Genomic DNA, 16809 nt, shown 5'->3' with positions numbered 1-16809 from the left:
AATTGGAAAACAAATTTTGGGGTCCAATTTATTCTGTTACCCTTGTAAAAATACAAAGCTGGGTGCTAAAAAATCATTTTTGAGAAAAAAAATAAAAATTATTTTCACGGCTCTGCGTTATAATCTGTAGTGAAACACTTGGGGGTTCAAAGCTCTCAAAACACATCTAGATAAGTTCCTTAGGGGGTCTACTTTCCAAAATGGTGTCACTTGTAGGGAGTTTCAATGTTTAGGCACATCAGGGGCTCTCCAAACGCAACATGGCGTCCCATCTCAATTCCAGTCAATTTTGCATTGAAAAGTCAAATGGCGCTCCTTCCCTTCCAAGCTCTGCCATGCGCCCAAACAATGGTTTACACCCACATATGGGGTATCATCGTACTCAGGACAAATTGCACAACATTTTTTGGGGTCCAATTTCTTCTCTTACCCTTGGGAAAATAAAAAATTGGGGGCGAAAAGATCATTTTTGTGAAAAAATATGATTTTTTATTTTTACGGCTCTGCATTATAAACTTCTGTGAAGCACTTGGTGGGTCAAAGTGCTCACCACACATCAAGATAAGTTCCTTAGGGGGTCTACTTTCCAAAATGGTGTCACTTGTAGGGGGTTTCAGTGTTTAGGCACATCAGGGGCTCTCCAAACGCAACATGGCGTCCCATCTCAATTCCAGTCAATTTTGCATTGAAAAGTCAAATGGCGCTCCTTCCCTTCCAAGCTCTGCCATGCGCCCAAACAATAGTTTACACCCACATATGGGGTATCAGCGTACTCAGGACAAATTGCACAACATTTTTTGGGGTCCAATTTCTTCTCTTACCCTTGGGAAAATAAAAAATTGGGGGCAAAAAGATCATTTTTGTGAAAAAATATGATTTTTTATTTTTACGGCTCTGCATTATAAACTTCTGTGAAGCACTTGGTGGGTCAAAGTGCTCACCACACATCTAGATAAGTTCCTTAGGGGGTCTACTTTCCAAAATGGTGTCACTTGTAGGGAGTTTCAATGTTTAGGCACATCAGGGGCTCTCCAAACGCAACATGGCGTCCCATCTCAATTCCAGTCAATTTTGCATTGAAAAGTCAAATGGCGCTCCTTCCCTTCCAAGCTCTGCCATGCGCCCAAACAATGGTTTACACCCACATATGGGGTATCAGCGTACTCAGGACAAATTGCACAACATTTTTTGGGGTCCAATTTCTTCTCTTACCCTTGGGAAAATAAAAAATTGGGGGCAAAAAGATCATTTTTGTGAAAAAATATGATTTTTTATTTTTACGGCTCTGCATTATAAACTTCTGTGAAGCACTTGGTGGGTCAAAGTGCTCACCACACATCTAGATAAGTTCCTTAGGGGGTCTACTTTCCAAAATGGTGTCACTTGTAGGGAGTTTCAATGTTTAGGCACATCAGGGGCTCTCCAAACGCAACATGGCGTCCCATCTCAATTCCAGTCAATTTTGCATTGAAAAGTCAAATGGCGCTCCTTCCCTTCCAAGCTCTGCCATGCGCCCAAACAATGGTTTACACCCACATATGGGGTATCATCGTACTCAGGACAAATTGCACAACATTTTTTGGGGTCCAATTTCTTCTCTTACCCTTGGGAAAATAAAAAATTGGGGGCAAAAAGATCATTTTTGTGAAAAAATATGATTTTTTATTTTTACGGCTCTGCATTATAAACTTCTGTGAAGCACTTGGTGGGTCAAAGTGCTCACCACACATCAAGATAAGTTCCTTAGGGGGTCTACTTTCCAAAATGGTGTCACTTGTAGGGGGTTTCAGTGTTTAGGCACATCAGGGGCTCTCCAAACGCAACATGGCGTCCCATCTCAATTCCAGTCAATTTTGCATTGAAAAGTCAAATGGCGCTCCTTTCCTTCCGAGCTCTGCCATACGCCCAAACAGTGGTTTACCCTCACATATGGGGTATCAGCGTACTCAGGACAAATTGTACAACAACTTTGGGGGTCCATTTTCTCCTGTTACCCTTGGTAAAATAAAACAAATTGGAGCTGAAATAAATTGTGTGTGAAAAAAAGTTAAATGCTCATTTTTATTTAAACATTCAAAAAATTCCTGTGAAACACCTGAAGGGTTAATAAACTTCTTGAATGTGGTTTTGAGCACCTTGAGGGGTGCAGTTTTTAGAATGGTGTCACACTTGAGTATTTTCTATCATATAGACCCCTCAAAATGACTTCAAATGAGATGTGGTCCCTAAAAAAAAATGGTGTTGTAAAAATGAGAAATTGCTGGTCAACTTTTAACCCTTATAACTCCGTCACAAAAAAAAATTTTGGTTCCAAAATTGTACTGATGTAAAGTAGACATGTGGGAAATGTTACTTATTAAGTATTTTGCGTGACATATGTCTGTGATTTAAGGGCATAAAAATTCAAAGTTGGAAAATTGCGAAATTTTCAAAATTTTCGCCAAATATTCGTTTTTTTCACAAATAAATGCAAGTTATATCGAATAAATTTTACCACTAACATGAAGTACAATATGTCACGAGAAAACAATGTCAGAATCGCCAAGATCCGTCAAAGCGTTCCAGAGTTATAGCCTCATAAAGGGACAGTGGTCAGAATTGTAAAAATTGGCCCGGTCATTAACGTGCAAACCACCCTTGGGGGTGAAGGGGTTAATCTCCCTATATTTTTTTTTTTTTTTTTTTTTTTGGGGGGGGGGAGTAGACAGCACCACAACTCAGGCCCAGTGTGTAACACAATGCAATGTAAGTGGCAGCAAGTGGCTGGAAGATATCTGAAAAAATCCAAGGACTGTAGCTAGTGTTGAGCATTCCGATGCTGCAAGTATCGGGTATCGGCCGATACTTGCTGTATCGGAATTCCGATACCGGGATTCCGATACTCTTGTGGTATCGGGTATCGCAACAACATTAATGTTAAAATGTGTAAAAGAGAGAATTAAAATAAAAAATATCGCTATACTCACCTCTCCGACGCAGCCGGGACTTCAGCGAGGGAACCGGCAGCGTTGTTTGTTTAAAATTCGCGCTATTACTTGGTTACGTGAATTCCCGGCTTGTGATTGGTCAGGTCGGCCACGTTGCCGGGACGCGGACCAATCACAGCAAGCCGTGACGAAATTACGTCACGGCTTGCTGTGATTGGTCCGCGTCCCGGCAATATGGCCGCCCTGACCAATCACAGCAAGCCGTGACGTAATTCGTCACGGCTTGCTGTGATTGGTCCGCGTCCCGGCAACATGGCCGACCTGACCAATCACAAGCCGGGAATTCACGTAACCAAGTAATAGCGCGAATTTTAAACAAACAACGCTGCCGGTTCCCTCGCTGAAGTCCCGGCTGCGTCGGAGAGGTGAGTATAGCGATATTTTTTATTTTAATTCTTTCTTTTACACATTTATATGGTTCCCAGGGCCTGAAGGAGAGTTTCCTCTCCTTCAGACCCTGGGAACCATCAGGAATACCGTCCGATACATGAGTCCCATTGACTTGTATTGGTATTCGGTATCGGATTGGATCCGATATTTTGCCGGTATCGGCCGATACTTTCCGATACCGATACTTTCAAGTATCGGACGGTATCGCTCAACACTAACTGTAGCACAATTTAAATCTCCCTACAATGTCAGGACTAGGGTTGAGCGACTTTCATTTTTTTTAAGATCGAGTCGGGTTTTGTGCAGTCGGCCGATTATCGCTGAAAGTCGGGGATCGACCGAAACACGAAACCCAATGCAAGTCAATGGGGAAGCATAGTCGGCAGTGAGTGGAGGCCAGGAAAACACCTACAGTGCCCATTTTAATGCCAAAAACATCCATTCTTGTTTCTGAAGCTTGTCAATCTTAATTAACTTTATAATAATAGTTGGGCATTGGAAATTGGGGGTCAATTGGCAAAAGTTGTGGGGGGGTAGGGCTGGTTCAAGGTTTTAGTGGGCCCAGGAAACGTGGACTACGTCACGGCGGTGGAGCAGTGAGAGGTAAGTATGTCAAGTTTGCAAGTGCTGTGATCCTAAGCAAGCAGGGGGGGCCCACTCGTTGGCACTGGCACAGGGCCCCTCAAAGTACAGCGGTGTGTTTGCACGGCGGGGGCGCCTCCCACCAGCAGCGACACTTTTGCGTACTCTGAGGGGCCCTGTGCCAGTGACGTCGCCAACGAGTATGCCCCCCCACCTGATGAAGGAACCTGCACTTTCATCTGCACCTTCCTCTTTGTCCCTGTGTAAGGTGGTATAACATGCGGGAAGGGGAACCTTACTTTCAGCAGGGTCAGATTCTGGCTGTGTAGAGTGCAAGGGGAATGTAGTGGTCTAGGTCAATGTACCAGCAGACTCATCTAGCAGTGGCTGGGCAATGGGCAGGATGAGGAGGAAACACAGATATAGGGCCAAAGAATAAAGTAGGCTAAATGCAGTTCAAAATTGGTAACAGGACAGGACTAAACAGGCGGCATTGCTTTGTTCAGTGGAGTAGCAAACCCAGGAGCAGCAGACACTGTTTTAAGGGCCCAACCACACTAGTAGGCCAAATGCAGTTTAATATCTGCTACTATAGGCCAAAAGCCTAAAGACTGAAGCTCAGCTTTATACAGTGGAGGACAACACCAGGGAGCGGCAAACAGTTATTAGGCCCCAACCACCAATTTTTGGTTAAAAAAGCACTTAATGAGAGCCTGAAGGTTGAAGCTCAGATTTAGACAGTGGAGGACAATTTGAATTAGGGACTGCAGACAGACTTAGTAGGCTGTCCCCTGTGGACCATGCATCCACCACATTAACCCATTGTGCCGTAATGGACACGTAACCTTCCGTGGCCATGCCTACAGGTCCATGCGTCTGTTGTCAGGTGCACCTTTGTACTCACAGATTGCCAGAGTGCATGGACAATGCTGTCTTTTACATGCTGGTGGAGGGTTGGGATGGCTTTTCTCGCAAAAGAAGTGTCGACTGGTTAGCTTGTAGCGTGGTACAGCGTAGTCCATCATGGCTTTATTAATATTAAATAAAATATATAAATAGGCTCTATGAACTTTTAAATAGGTTCCAGGGGTACACGGGCAGCATTGTTGTGGTCAATGGAGGAGGATTGCAAGTAGGGACCGCAGACAGGCTAACGAAGGCCTAAAATAACTAAATAGGCTCAAGGCAGTTTTAAATAGGTTACATGGATACACAGGCAGCATTGGTGTGGTCAGCGGAGGACGATTGCAAGGAGTGTCTGACACAGTTAGTACTCACAAAAAATAAATAGATGTTAATGTCTCGCAAAACAGCAAAAAAAAGTGTGGCATACTTAGGTACAGGGGTGGGGCTCATCTGCTGAGTTTCTGACAAAGTAATTTGGCAGTAAGTATTTACTGGTGCCAATATAGGACACTGACCCAGACTACTTTAACTAGCATCATAGATGTCAACAAATTGGTATTGTCAGTGCCAGGCATTGAATGATGTCAGCGCATAGACTAAACATTGGTGGAGCTGTGCGAGATAATTTTGCACGTGGTAGAGCACAGTTTGAGCTGGGGGGGGGGTGAACTCTCTTGTGGCCGGCGGTACCGTCCCAGGGCCCCTCATGTTACAACGGTGTGTCTGACGTTGGGTGCGCGCCACCACCGCCAGAGACACTTTATTGTACTATGAGGTACCCAGTGGCAGTGTCGTCGACCAAAAGCGGGCACACCCACCTCCTCAGACAAACTGCACTAAAACGGGTGCTTGCGCCAAGTGGCGAGACCACGGCCCCGTGGGGGGAGTTTTCCCATTGAGGGAGGTGTAAACATGTCGTATGCTGGACAAACAGCTGCTGCAAATTAAGGGATTGGAACACTCAGTAAGACCAGTCCACAAGCAAGACCTTTTTATAGGAAAGCTAGGTGTCAGCCGAGAAAGATGGGGCAAAATAATTTGAAATCCAGGAGTGGTTCATTTTAATGAAGGTGAGATCATCCACATTTTGGGTAGCCAGACGAGTCTTTTTTTCGGTTAATATTGAACCAGCAGCACTGAATACTCTTTCTGATAGCACACTAGCTGCTGGGCAAGCAAGCTCCTGCAATGCATATTCTGCCAATTCAGGCCAGGTGTCTAATTTTGATGCCCAGTAATCAAATGGTAATGACGGTTGAGGGAGAACATCGATAAGGGATGAAAAATAGTTAGTAACCATACTGGACAAATGTGGTCTCCTGTCACTTTGAATAGATGCTGCAGTACCTGTCCTGTCTGCGGTCATTGCGAAATCACTCCACAACCTGGTCAGAAAATCCCTCTGTCCAACGCCACTTCTGATTTGTGCACCTCTAACACCTCTGCCCTGTAGCCCCCTGCCGCTCGTGTGAGAACCATCACCGGCGCTGTGTGCTGGGAATGCCTGAATCAAATGGTCTACAAGAGTAGCTTGTTTGGTTGCTAATATTTGTTCGAGGTTCTCATGTGGCATAATATTTTGCAATTTGCCTTTATAGCGAGGGTCAAGGATGCAGGCCAACCAGTAATCGTCATCGCTCATCATTTTAATAATGCGTGGGTCCCTTTTGAGGATACGTAAGGCATAATCCGCCATGTGGGCCAAAGTTCCAGTTGTCAAATCTGCGGTTGTGCTGGTTTGAGGGGCAGTTACAGGCAAATCTACGTCACTTGTCTCCCTTAAAAAAACAGAACCCGGCCTTGCAACGCCACTAATTTCTGTTGGCCCAGGAGAAGCTTCCTCATTAAAAAAGTACTCATCCTCATCATCCTCCTCGTCCTCCTCCTCCTCCTCCTCCTCTTCGCCCGCTACCGCGTCCTCTACACGGCCCTGACCAGACAATGGCTGACTGTCATCAAGGCTTTCCTCTCCCTCGGCTGCAGACGCCTGCTCCTTTATGTGCGTCAAACTTTGCATCAGCAGACGCATTAGGGGGATGCTCATGCTTATGGCGTTGTCTGCACTAACCAGCCGTGTGCATTCCTCAAAACACTGAAGGACTTGACACAGGTCTTGTAGCTTCAACCACTGCACACCTGACAACTCCATGTCTGCCATCCAACTGCCTGCCCGTGTATGTGTATCCTCCCACAAAAACATAACAGCACGCCTCTGTTCGCACAGTCTCTGAAGCATGTGCAGTGTGGAGTTCCACCTTGTTGCAACGTCGATGATTAGGGGATGCTGGGGAAGGTTCAAAGACCGCTGATAGTTCTGCATATGGCTGGAGTGTACGGGCGAACGGCGGATATGCGAGCAAAGTCTGCGCACTTTGAGGAGCAGGTCGGGTAACCCCGGATAACTTTTCAGGAAGCACTGCACCACCAGGTTTAAGGTGTGAGGCAAGCAAGGAATGTGTTTCAGTTGGGAAAGGGCTATGGCAGCCATGAAATTCCTTCCGTTATCACTCACTACCTTGCCTGCCTCAAGATGTACAGTGCCCAGCCATGACTGAGTTTCTTTCTGTAAGAACTCGGACAGAACTTCCGCGGTGTGTCTGTCGCCCAAACACTTCATTGCCAATACAGCCTGCTTATGCTTGCCACTAGCTGTCCCATAATGACACACCTGGTGTGCAACAGTGGCAGCTGCGGATGGAGTGGATGTGCGACTGCGGTCTGTGGACGAGCTCTCGCTTCTGCAGGAGGAAGAGGAGGAGGAGGGGGCGAACGCCTACAGCCAACTGTTTCCTAGACCGTGGGCTAGGCAGAACTGTCCCAATATTGCTGTCCCCTGTGGACCCTGCATCCACCACATTCACCCAGTGTGCCGTGATGGACACGTAACGTCCCTGGCCATGCCTACTGGTCCATGCATCTGTTGTCAGGTGCACCTTTGTAGACACAGACTGCCTGAGTGCATGGACGATGCGGTCTTTAACATGCTGTTGGAGGGCTGGGATGGCTTTTCTCGAAAAGAAGTGTCGACTGGGTAGCTCGTAGCGTGGTATCTCCATTATTATTAATCTGGCTTAATGTCACCTTACAATAGCAAGGTGGCATTAACCCTTCATTACCCCATATCCCACCGCTACACGGGAGTGGGAAGAGAGTGGCCAAGTGCCAGAATAGGCGCATCTTCCAGATGTGCCTTTTCTGGGGTGGTTGGGGGCAGATGTTTTTAGCCACGGGGGGGGGGGCAATAACCATGGACCCTCTCCTGGCTATTAATATCTGCCCTCAGTCACTGGCTTTACTACTCTGGCGGAGAAAATTGCGCGGGAGCCCACGCCAATTTTTTCTGCCATTTAACCCTTTATTTGAGCAGCTACAGTGGCCAAATTTTGCACATACACACTACTAACATTAGTAGTGTGGAATATGCAAAAAAAAGGGGGATAGGAGATGGTTTACTGTATGTAAACCATGTCTCATATCCTGTCGGGTTTAGGCAGGAGAAATGAAAAGTCGGCAATTGAATTACCGGCTTTTCACAGATATCGCGCTGAATGAAATATAAATACAGAATATATATGTGTCTCAATGAGAGATATATATATATATATATATATATATATATATACAGTATAATATATATATATATATATATATATATATATATATATATATATATATATATATATATATATATATATATATATATATATATATATATATTTTTTACCGAACATTTGAGCACATAAATCCATTAGATGTCGGTTTTGCAAGCCTGCGAGAAAATCTCGCAGTACGGATTACATACGGAGGATGCCATGCGCAAAATACGCTGACACACCCTGCCTACGGATCACTATTTTGGGAACATTTCTCTGTATTACGGCCGTAAAAAACGGACCGTATTGGCTTACGCTGAGTGTGACGCCGGCCTTAGGTGCTGTACTGCTTTTACCACGACCACCTGATGCTCCACCACCACTACCATCATTACCAGCTGACAATGACCGCCCACAGCCACGACCTCTTCCACTAGACTTCCTCATTGTTTGCAAAACGTAACCAAAGTAACGGTATTTGTTACTGTAAAACAACTTATCAGGTGAACTCAAACTTCTGTAGGATTTATATATACCTTTATAGGTGCCTGACACTGAAAGGAAAATCAGGCCTAATGTTACACACTAGGTTTTCTGTGCCCCAATAATTTGAGACAGATGGCACACACAGGACCGGCACTCAAGCAGAAATGCCAATCTTAATCTCCCACTTTTTTTTTTTTTTTTTTTTTTTTTTCAGGGAGAATTTTAAAAACAAAACAAAACAAAAAACAATATTACACACTAGGTTTTCTGTGGCGCACACAATGAGAGACAGATGCCACACACGGCAATGGCACAGAGGCAGACTTGCCAATCTTTATCTCCCTGCAGTAATCTCAGAAAAGTATGGCAGGCAGCTATGAAAAGGACTGCTGCACACAAGTGTGGACAAACACACAAGATAGCTGTGCGGAAAGGAAGGAACAGGATTTGTGCTTTGAAAAAAGCAGTTGGTTTGCACAGCGGCGTACACACACACACAGCAACGCAGCTATCCGGGTCAGGGGCCTTCTAGGGCAGCCCAATGAGCTACAGCGCTGAGGAAAAAAAAATGTAGCTTCCACTGTCCGTGCAAACAAAAGGTGGTGTTGGACAGTGGAAATCGCTACAGCACAAGCGGTTTGGGGGTGAATGTACCCTGAAAAAAACACTATCCCTGCTTCTGACGAAGCGGCACCTCTCCCTACACTCAGATCAGCAGCAGTAAGATGGCGGTCGGCGGGAACGCCCCTTTATAGCCCCTGTGACGCGGCAGAAAGCAAGCCAATGACTGCAATGCCCTTCTCTAAGATGGTGGGGACTGAGTTCTGTCATCACGCTGCCCACACTCTGCGTCCACCTTCATTGGCTGAGAAATGGCGCTTTTAGCGTCATTGAAATGCGACTTTGGCGCGAAAGTCGCGTACCGCATGGCCAACCCCACACAGGGATCGGTCGGGGTTCATGAGACGCCGACTTTGCCAAAAGTCGGCGACTTATGAAAATGAACGATCCGTTTCGCTCAACCCTAGTCAGGACAAGTATGGCAGCAACAAAAAGGACTGCTGCACACAAGTGTGGACAAATAAACAAGATAACTGCAGAAAGGAGTAAGGGTATGTGCACACGTCAGGATTTCTTGCAGAAATTTCCTGAAGAAAACCGGAAATTTTCTGCAAGAAATCCGCTTTTTTTTTTCGCTTTTTTTTTTTTTTTTTAGCATTTTGCAAGCGTAATTAGCTTGCAGAATGCTAAAGTTTTCCAAGCGATCTGTAGCATCGCTTGGAAAACTGACTGACAGGTTGGTCACACGTGTCAAACATAGTGTTTGACAAGTGTGACCACCTTTTTACTATAGATGCTGCCTATGCAGCATCAATAGTAAGATAGAATGTTTAAAAATAATAATAAAAAAAAAAAATGGTTATACTCACCTGCAGACAGCCAATCTCCTCAGTGGCATCCGTTCCTATAGATGGTGTGTGTGTGTGTGTGTGTGTGTGTGTGTGTGTGTGACCTTCGATGACGTCGCGGCTTGTGATTGGTCACGTGAGCGGTCACGCGACCAATCACAAGCCGCGACGTCATCGCAGGTCCTGCACACAGCATCTATAGGAACGGAAGCAGCAGCGTGCACCGGAGAGGTGGGAAGACTGCGGGGGCCATCAGAGGGTGAGTATATGACTATTTTTTATTTTAATTCTTTGGTTTAAAAAAAAAATTAAAAAAAAAATATGGTGCCCAGTCCGTGGAGGAGAGTCTCCTCTCCACCCTGGGTACCAATCGCACATAATCTGCTTACTTCCCGCATGGTGTGCACAGCCCCGTGCGGGAAGTAAGCAGATCAATGCATTCCTAGGTGTGCGGAATCCCCGCAATTCCGCAAATTTAATGAATATGTTGCTTTTTCTTTCGCGGAAAAAAATGCAACATTTGCACAAAAAATGCGGAATACCCTGTAAATAATAGGAGGCATATGTAAGCGTTTTTTCGCCTTTTTAGCAAAAAAAGCGAAAAATCCTGAACGTGTGCACATGGCCTAACAGGATTTTTGATTTTAATAAAGCAGTTGGTTTGCACAGCAGCGTGCAAACAGCAATACAGCTATCAGGGAGCCTTGTAAGGCAGCCTAATAAGCTACAGAGCTGATGCACAAAGATATAGCCTCCACTGTCCCTGCATAACAAAGGTGGTGTTGGACAGTGGAAATCGCTACAGCACAAGCAGTTTCGGAGTTAATCTTCCCTCCCTAACGATATCCCTGCTTCTGATGAAGCTGCAGCAACCTCTCCCTATGCTAACATCGGCAGAAGTAAGATGGCGGTCGGCGGGCACGCCCCTGTGACGCCACAGAAAGCAAGCCAATCACTGTCATGCCCTTCTCTAAGATGGTGGGGACCGAGACCTATGTCATCACGCTGCCCACACTCTGCGTCCTCCTTCATTGGCTGAGAAATACAAAACGTGACTTTGGCGCGAAGATCGCAGACAGCATGGCCGATCCCACAGTGGGGTCGGGTTTCACGAAACCCGACTTTGCTGAAAGTCGGCGATTTTTTTTTTTTTTTTTTAATTTGTCCGATACGTTTCGCTCAACCCTAGTCATCACCAATAAAGGCTTTTGTATGAAGTATTAAATTTCAGTAAGGTTGTGTAATCATTTTCCCCCTGTCACTTCTCGTTATTACTTAACTTAAACTAATTTACGGGTTTCATGGTTTGATTTCTTGTGTAGATTGTTACCAACATCTGATGAGAATTTCATGTAAAGAATAACTTTAGAAAATTGATGTGTTCTTTACTTATTTCACCCTCTGTATGTGTAACTTAATAAATAAATATATTGTGTATTATCTTTGCCTACCCACAAGGTCAACTGTATGCTGGAGCTACACAACGTTTTGGTTGCAACATAAATCATGCCACCAAGCATCGCTCTATGCCACTGATGCATCGTAGCTCCCTAATTTCTCCCCCCCATTAAATAAAGCTGTTTGTCCCTTCTATCATGTCATGCCTCTGCTCCCTTGCATTGTGCACACGGAAGTTGAAGGAGGAGGGAGACTGTGTGACTTCAGCTGTAAGGTTACTACTAGTGATGAGTGCTGGTTACTCGGGTTTCTCCGAGCATGCTCGGGTGGTCTCCAAGTATTTCAGCGTGCTCAGAGATTTAGTTTGACACAGCTGCATGATTCTAGATAGCTTGAATACATGTGGAGATTGCCTGTTTGTTAACCCCTTCCCGACCCATGACGCCACATAGGCATCATGAAAGTCGGTGCCAATCCGACCTGTGACGCCTATGTGGCGTCATGGAATGATCGCGTCCCTGCAGATCGGGTGAAAGGGTTAACTCCAATTTCACCCAATCTGCAGGGACAGGGGGAGTGGTACTTCAGCCCCCCCCCCCGTGGCTATGATCGCTCTGATTGGCTGTTTCACTCTCAACAGCCAATCAGAGCGATTTGTAATATTTCACCTATGAAAATGGTGAAATATTACAATCCAGCCATGGCCGATACTGCAATATCATCAGCCATGGCTGGAAAACCTAATCTGCCCACCACCGCCACCGATCGCCTCCCCAGTCCTCCTTTCTGCCCTGTACTTCTGTGCGCTCGCCCCCCGTGCTCCGATTTCCCCCCCCCTCATACTTACCGAGCCTTGCGGTGTCCGTCCGTCTTCTTCATGGGCGCAGCCATCTTCCAAAATGGCGGGCGCATGCGCAGTGCGCCCGCCGAATCGGACGGCAGATTCGTTCCAAGTACATTTTGATCACTGTGATAGGTTTTATCACAGTGATCAAAATAATACAAAAATAGTAAATGAACCCCCCTTTATCACCCCCCATAGGTAGGGACAATAATAAAAATAAAGAAAATATATATATATTTTTTTTTTTCTTACCCCACTAGGGTTAGGGTTAGGCCATGTGCACACATTGCAGATTCTGCTGTGGATTTTTCCGCAGCGTTTTTAGAAAATCCGCAGTGCAAAACCACTGTGGATTTTCTCGCGGTTTCTTCTGCGGATTCCTCTGCGGGTTTTCAACTGCACTTTCCTATTGGTGCAGGTTGAAAACCGCTGCGGAATCCGCAGAAAGAAGTGACATGCTGCGGAAAATCCGCTGTGTTTCCGCGTGGATTTTTCCGCAGCATGTGCACAGCGGTTTTTTTCCCATAGGTTTACATGGTACTGTAAACTTTGGGAAAACTGCTGTGGATCCGCAGCGGATTGGCAACAGTTTTCCATCAGGTTTACAGTACCATGTAAACATACTGAAAACCAAATCCGCTGTGCCCATGGTGCGGAAAATACCGTGCGGAAACGCTGTGTTGTATTTTCCGCAGCATGTCAATTTTTTTGTGCGGATTCCGTTTTACACCTGCTCCTCAATAGTAATCTGCAGGTGAAATCCGCACAAAAACACTGGAAATCCGCGGTAAATCTGCAGGTAAAACGCAGTGCCTTTTACCTGTGGATTTTTCAAAAATGGTGCAGAAAAATCTCATACGAATCCCATAATGTGGGCACATAGCCTAAGGGTTAGGGTTGGAATTAGGGCTAGGGTTGGAAGTAGGGTTAAGGTTAGGGTTAGGGGTGTGTTGGGTTAGGGTTGTGGTTAGGGCTGTATTGGGGTTAGGGTTATATCTAGAGTTGGGAATAGGGTTTGGGGTGTGTTGGGATTAGTGTTGGAGTTAGAATTGAGGGGTTTCCACTGTTTAGGCACATCAGGGGTCTCCAAACACAACATGGCGCCACCATTGATTCCAGCAAATCTTGCGTTCAAAAAGTCAAATGGTGCTCCCTCCCTTCCGAGCCCCGATGTGCGCCCAAACAGTGGTTTATCCCCACATATGGGGTACCAGCATACTCAGAACAAACTGGGCAACAATTATTGGGGTCCAATTTCTCCTGTTACCCTTGCAAAAATAAAAAATTGCTTGCTAAAACATAATTTTAGAGGAATGAAAAATTATTTTTTATTTTCACGGCTCTGCGTTATAAACGTCTGTGAAGCACTTGGGGGTTCAAAGTGCTCACCACACATCTAGAGAAGTTCCCTTGGGGGTCTAGTTTCCAAAACGGGGTCAATTGTGGGGAGTTTCTACTGTTTAGGCACAAAGGGGCTCTCCAAACGCGACATGGTGTCCGCTAATGATTGGAGCTAATTTTCCATTCAAAAAGCCAAATGGCATGCCTTCCCTGCCGTGCGCCCAAACAGTGGTTTACCCCCTCATATGGGGTACCAGCGTACTCAGGACAAACTGGAAAACAACATTTGGGGTCCAATTTCTCCTGTAACCCTTGGGAAAATAAAAAATTCCGGGCTAAAAATCATTTTTGAGGAAAGAAAACACACATTTATTATTTTTACGGCCCTGCGTTATAAACTTCTGTGAAGCACTTGGGGGTTTAAAGTGCTCACTATGCATCTAGATAAGTTCCTTGGGGGGGTCTAGTTTCCAAAATGGGGTCACTTGTAGGGGAGCTCCAATGTTTAGGCACACAGGGGCTCTCCAAACGCGACATGGTGTCCGCTAACGATTGGAGCCAATTTTTCATTCAAAAAGTCAAATGGCGCTCCTTCCCTTCCGAGCCCTGCCGTGTGCCCAAACAGTGGTTTACCCCCACATGTGAGGTATCAGCGTACTCAGGACAAATTGGACAACAACTTTCGTGGCCCAGTTTCTCCTTTTACCCTTGGGAAAATAAAAAAAATTGTTGCTAAATGATAATTTTTGTGACTAAAAAGGTAAATGTTCACTTTTTCCTTCCATGTTGCTTCTGCTGCTGTGAAGCACCTGAAGGGTTAATAAACTTCTTGAATGTGGTTTTGAGCACCTTGAGGGGTGCAGTTTTTAGAATGGTGTCACTTTTGGGTTTTTTCTGCCATATAGAACCCTCAAACTGACTTCAAATGTGAGGTGGTCCCTAAAAAAATGGTTTTGTAAATTTTGTTGTAAAAATGAGAAATCACTGGTCAAATTTTAACCCTTAACTTCCTAGCAAAAAAAAAAAAATTTGTTTCCAAAATTGTGCTGATGTAAAGTAGACATGTGGGAAATGTTGTTTATTAACTATTTTGTGTCACTATTTTGTGTCACATAACTCTCTGGTTTAACAGATTAAAAATGTGAAAATTGTGAAAATTTTCACCAAATTTCCGTTTTTTTCACAAATAAACTCAGGAATTATCGACCTAAATTTACCACTATCATGAAGCCCAATATGTCACGAAAAAACAATCTCAGAACCACTAGGATCCGTTGAAGCGTTCCTGAGTTATTACCTCATAAAGGGACACTGGTCAGAATTGCAATAAACGGCCAGGTCATTAAGGTCAAAATAGGCTGGGTCATGAATGGGTTAAGCAACCCCCATATATATTCAAGCTGTCTAGCAGCCACAAATCATGCAGCTGCGTCGACATACTAAATCCCAGCACGCTGAAATACTGACCACCCGAGCATGCTGAGAAACTCGAGTAACCAGCACACTCGCTAATCACTAGTTACAACTAGGTTTTTTTTTAAATTTAATTATTTTTTTTTATAAAACGGGAAAAGACTAGTTGGACTTTGATCAGATCTCCTAAAATCAGTTGTGAGGATGGTCACATGCCAAAGTGTGTTATTTGGGCTATGGTCCAGAATGCGGGCAGTGAATATATTCTAAAATATTAGTATCCTGCAGCCTAGGTTCACAGAATATAAGACAAAAACCTGGACATCCCTTTAGAGATGTATGTAAATGGAATTCTAGGTATGTGACAACCCATATTTAAAGCTTGGCAATACTTAGACAAATTAAAAGATTGATTTTCTTAATCGCATATTTTTTTTTTATGTGCTCCTTCAGAATTTAATAAAGCATTATAAACTAACAGATTTGCTTGGTTTCAGGACTTTTTGATTTATCGACTGACAGCTGTTGAAGACCTTGACTTCATGCCACCGGTGTTTTTTTTTTTTTTTTTTTTTTTTTTCCCCCTCAACTTGGCTTTGTGACCTTCATTGTCAACCTTTTACATTTACAAATTGCTTACCATTTTAAGTTTTAATTTTGGAAAGATTGAAAACTCTACAAGCCAATAACTTTACAAGAGTACCTTTCTACTAAGCTGACTTTTGTACATAAATTTAAGACACTGGAAGATAAACCTAAAAAATTAAGTTCTCTTAAGCCTGGTGAGTATATCTAACAAAAGAAAAATGTTCTCAAAGTGTGCTCATGACCTAATGAGTAGTAATGAGCGAACACGTGTGTGTGTGTGTGTGTGTGTGTGTGTGTGTGTGTGTGTGTGTGTGTGTGTGTGTGTGTGTGCTCAGATAACATCTTATCCATGCATATGGGATTGCTCTTATATTATGTTCAAGTGCCGGTGGCTGTATGATTTGCGGCTGTTAGACAGCCTGAATACATGGGGATTCTCTAACAAATGTGTTCATACTGTCTAAAAGCCGCAAATTATGCAGCTGCAGGGACTGTAACATAATATCCGAGCATGTTCACTCATCACTAATAATCAGTCCTTTTTATAGTATTATCCCTGCATTAGGGGTTTTTTTTTTTTCTCCTGGGCTGTCATAACAATGAGATAATTTGGCATAGTGAACATTCGAGAAACATCCCACTAAAGCTGGCTATACATGTGATAAAAATTGTCAATTTTGCTTTTATTCTGCAGACTGCAATCTATCTAATCTCTCTTGACTCAGCCTAGCATTCCTGTAGTTTTAGGCTACTTTCACACTTCCATCTTTTTTCCTCCGTCGGTATGGGCAAAAAACGGATCCTGTAAATGTGCTTGCAGGATGCGTTTTTTGCCCATAGACTTGTATTAGCGACAGATGGGCACATGTCGC

The 16809-nt window shown here is 44.4% G+C and overlaps 1 protein-coding gene across 2 annotated transcripts in view; it reads left to right on the top strand.

The window, feature by feature from the left end:
* LOC143768143 (uncharacterized) overlaps positions 1-16809 on the top strand; it is a 62152-nt gene that overhangs the window by 27364 nt on the left and 17979 nt on the right. Inside the window, exon 2 of one of the 2 annotated variants that reach the window (XM_077257699.1) lies at positions 15847-16131. The exons of the other annotated variant lie outside the window; for it this stretch is intronic. The gene's annotated coding sequence lies outside the window, so the exon portion shown is untranslated. The remainder of the gene's footprint in view (positions 1-15846; positions 16132-16809) is intronic. 2 annotated transcript variants of the gene reach the window in all.

This window comes from Ranitomeya variabilis, chromosome 1 (genome assembly GCF_051348905.1).
Source record: "Ranitomeya variabilis isolate aRanVar5 chromosome 1, aRanVar5.hap1, whole genome shotgun sequence".
Classification (NCBI taxonomy): Eukaryota; Metazoa; Chordata; class Amphibia; order Anura; family Dendrobatidae; genus Ranitomeya; species Ranitomeya variabilis.
This window is presented reverse-complemented; position numbering and strand designations above follow the sequence as displayed.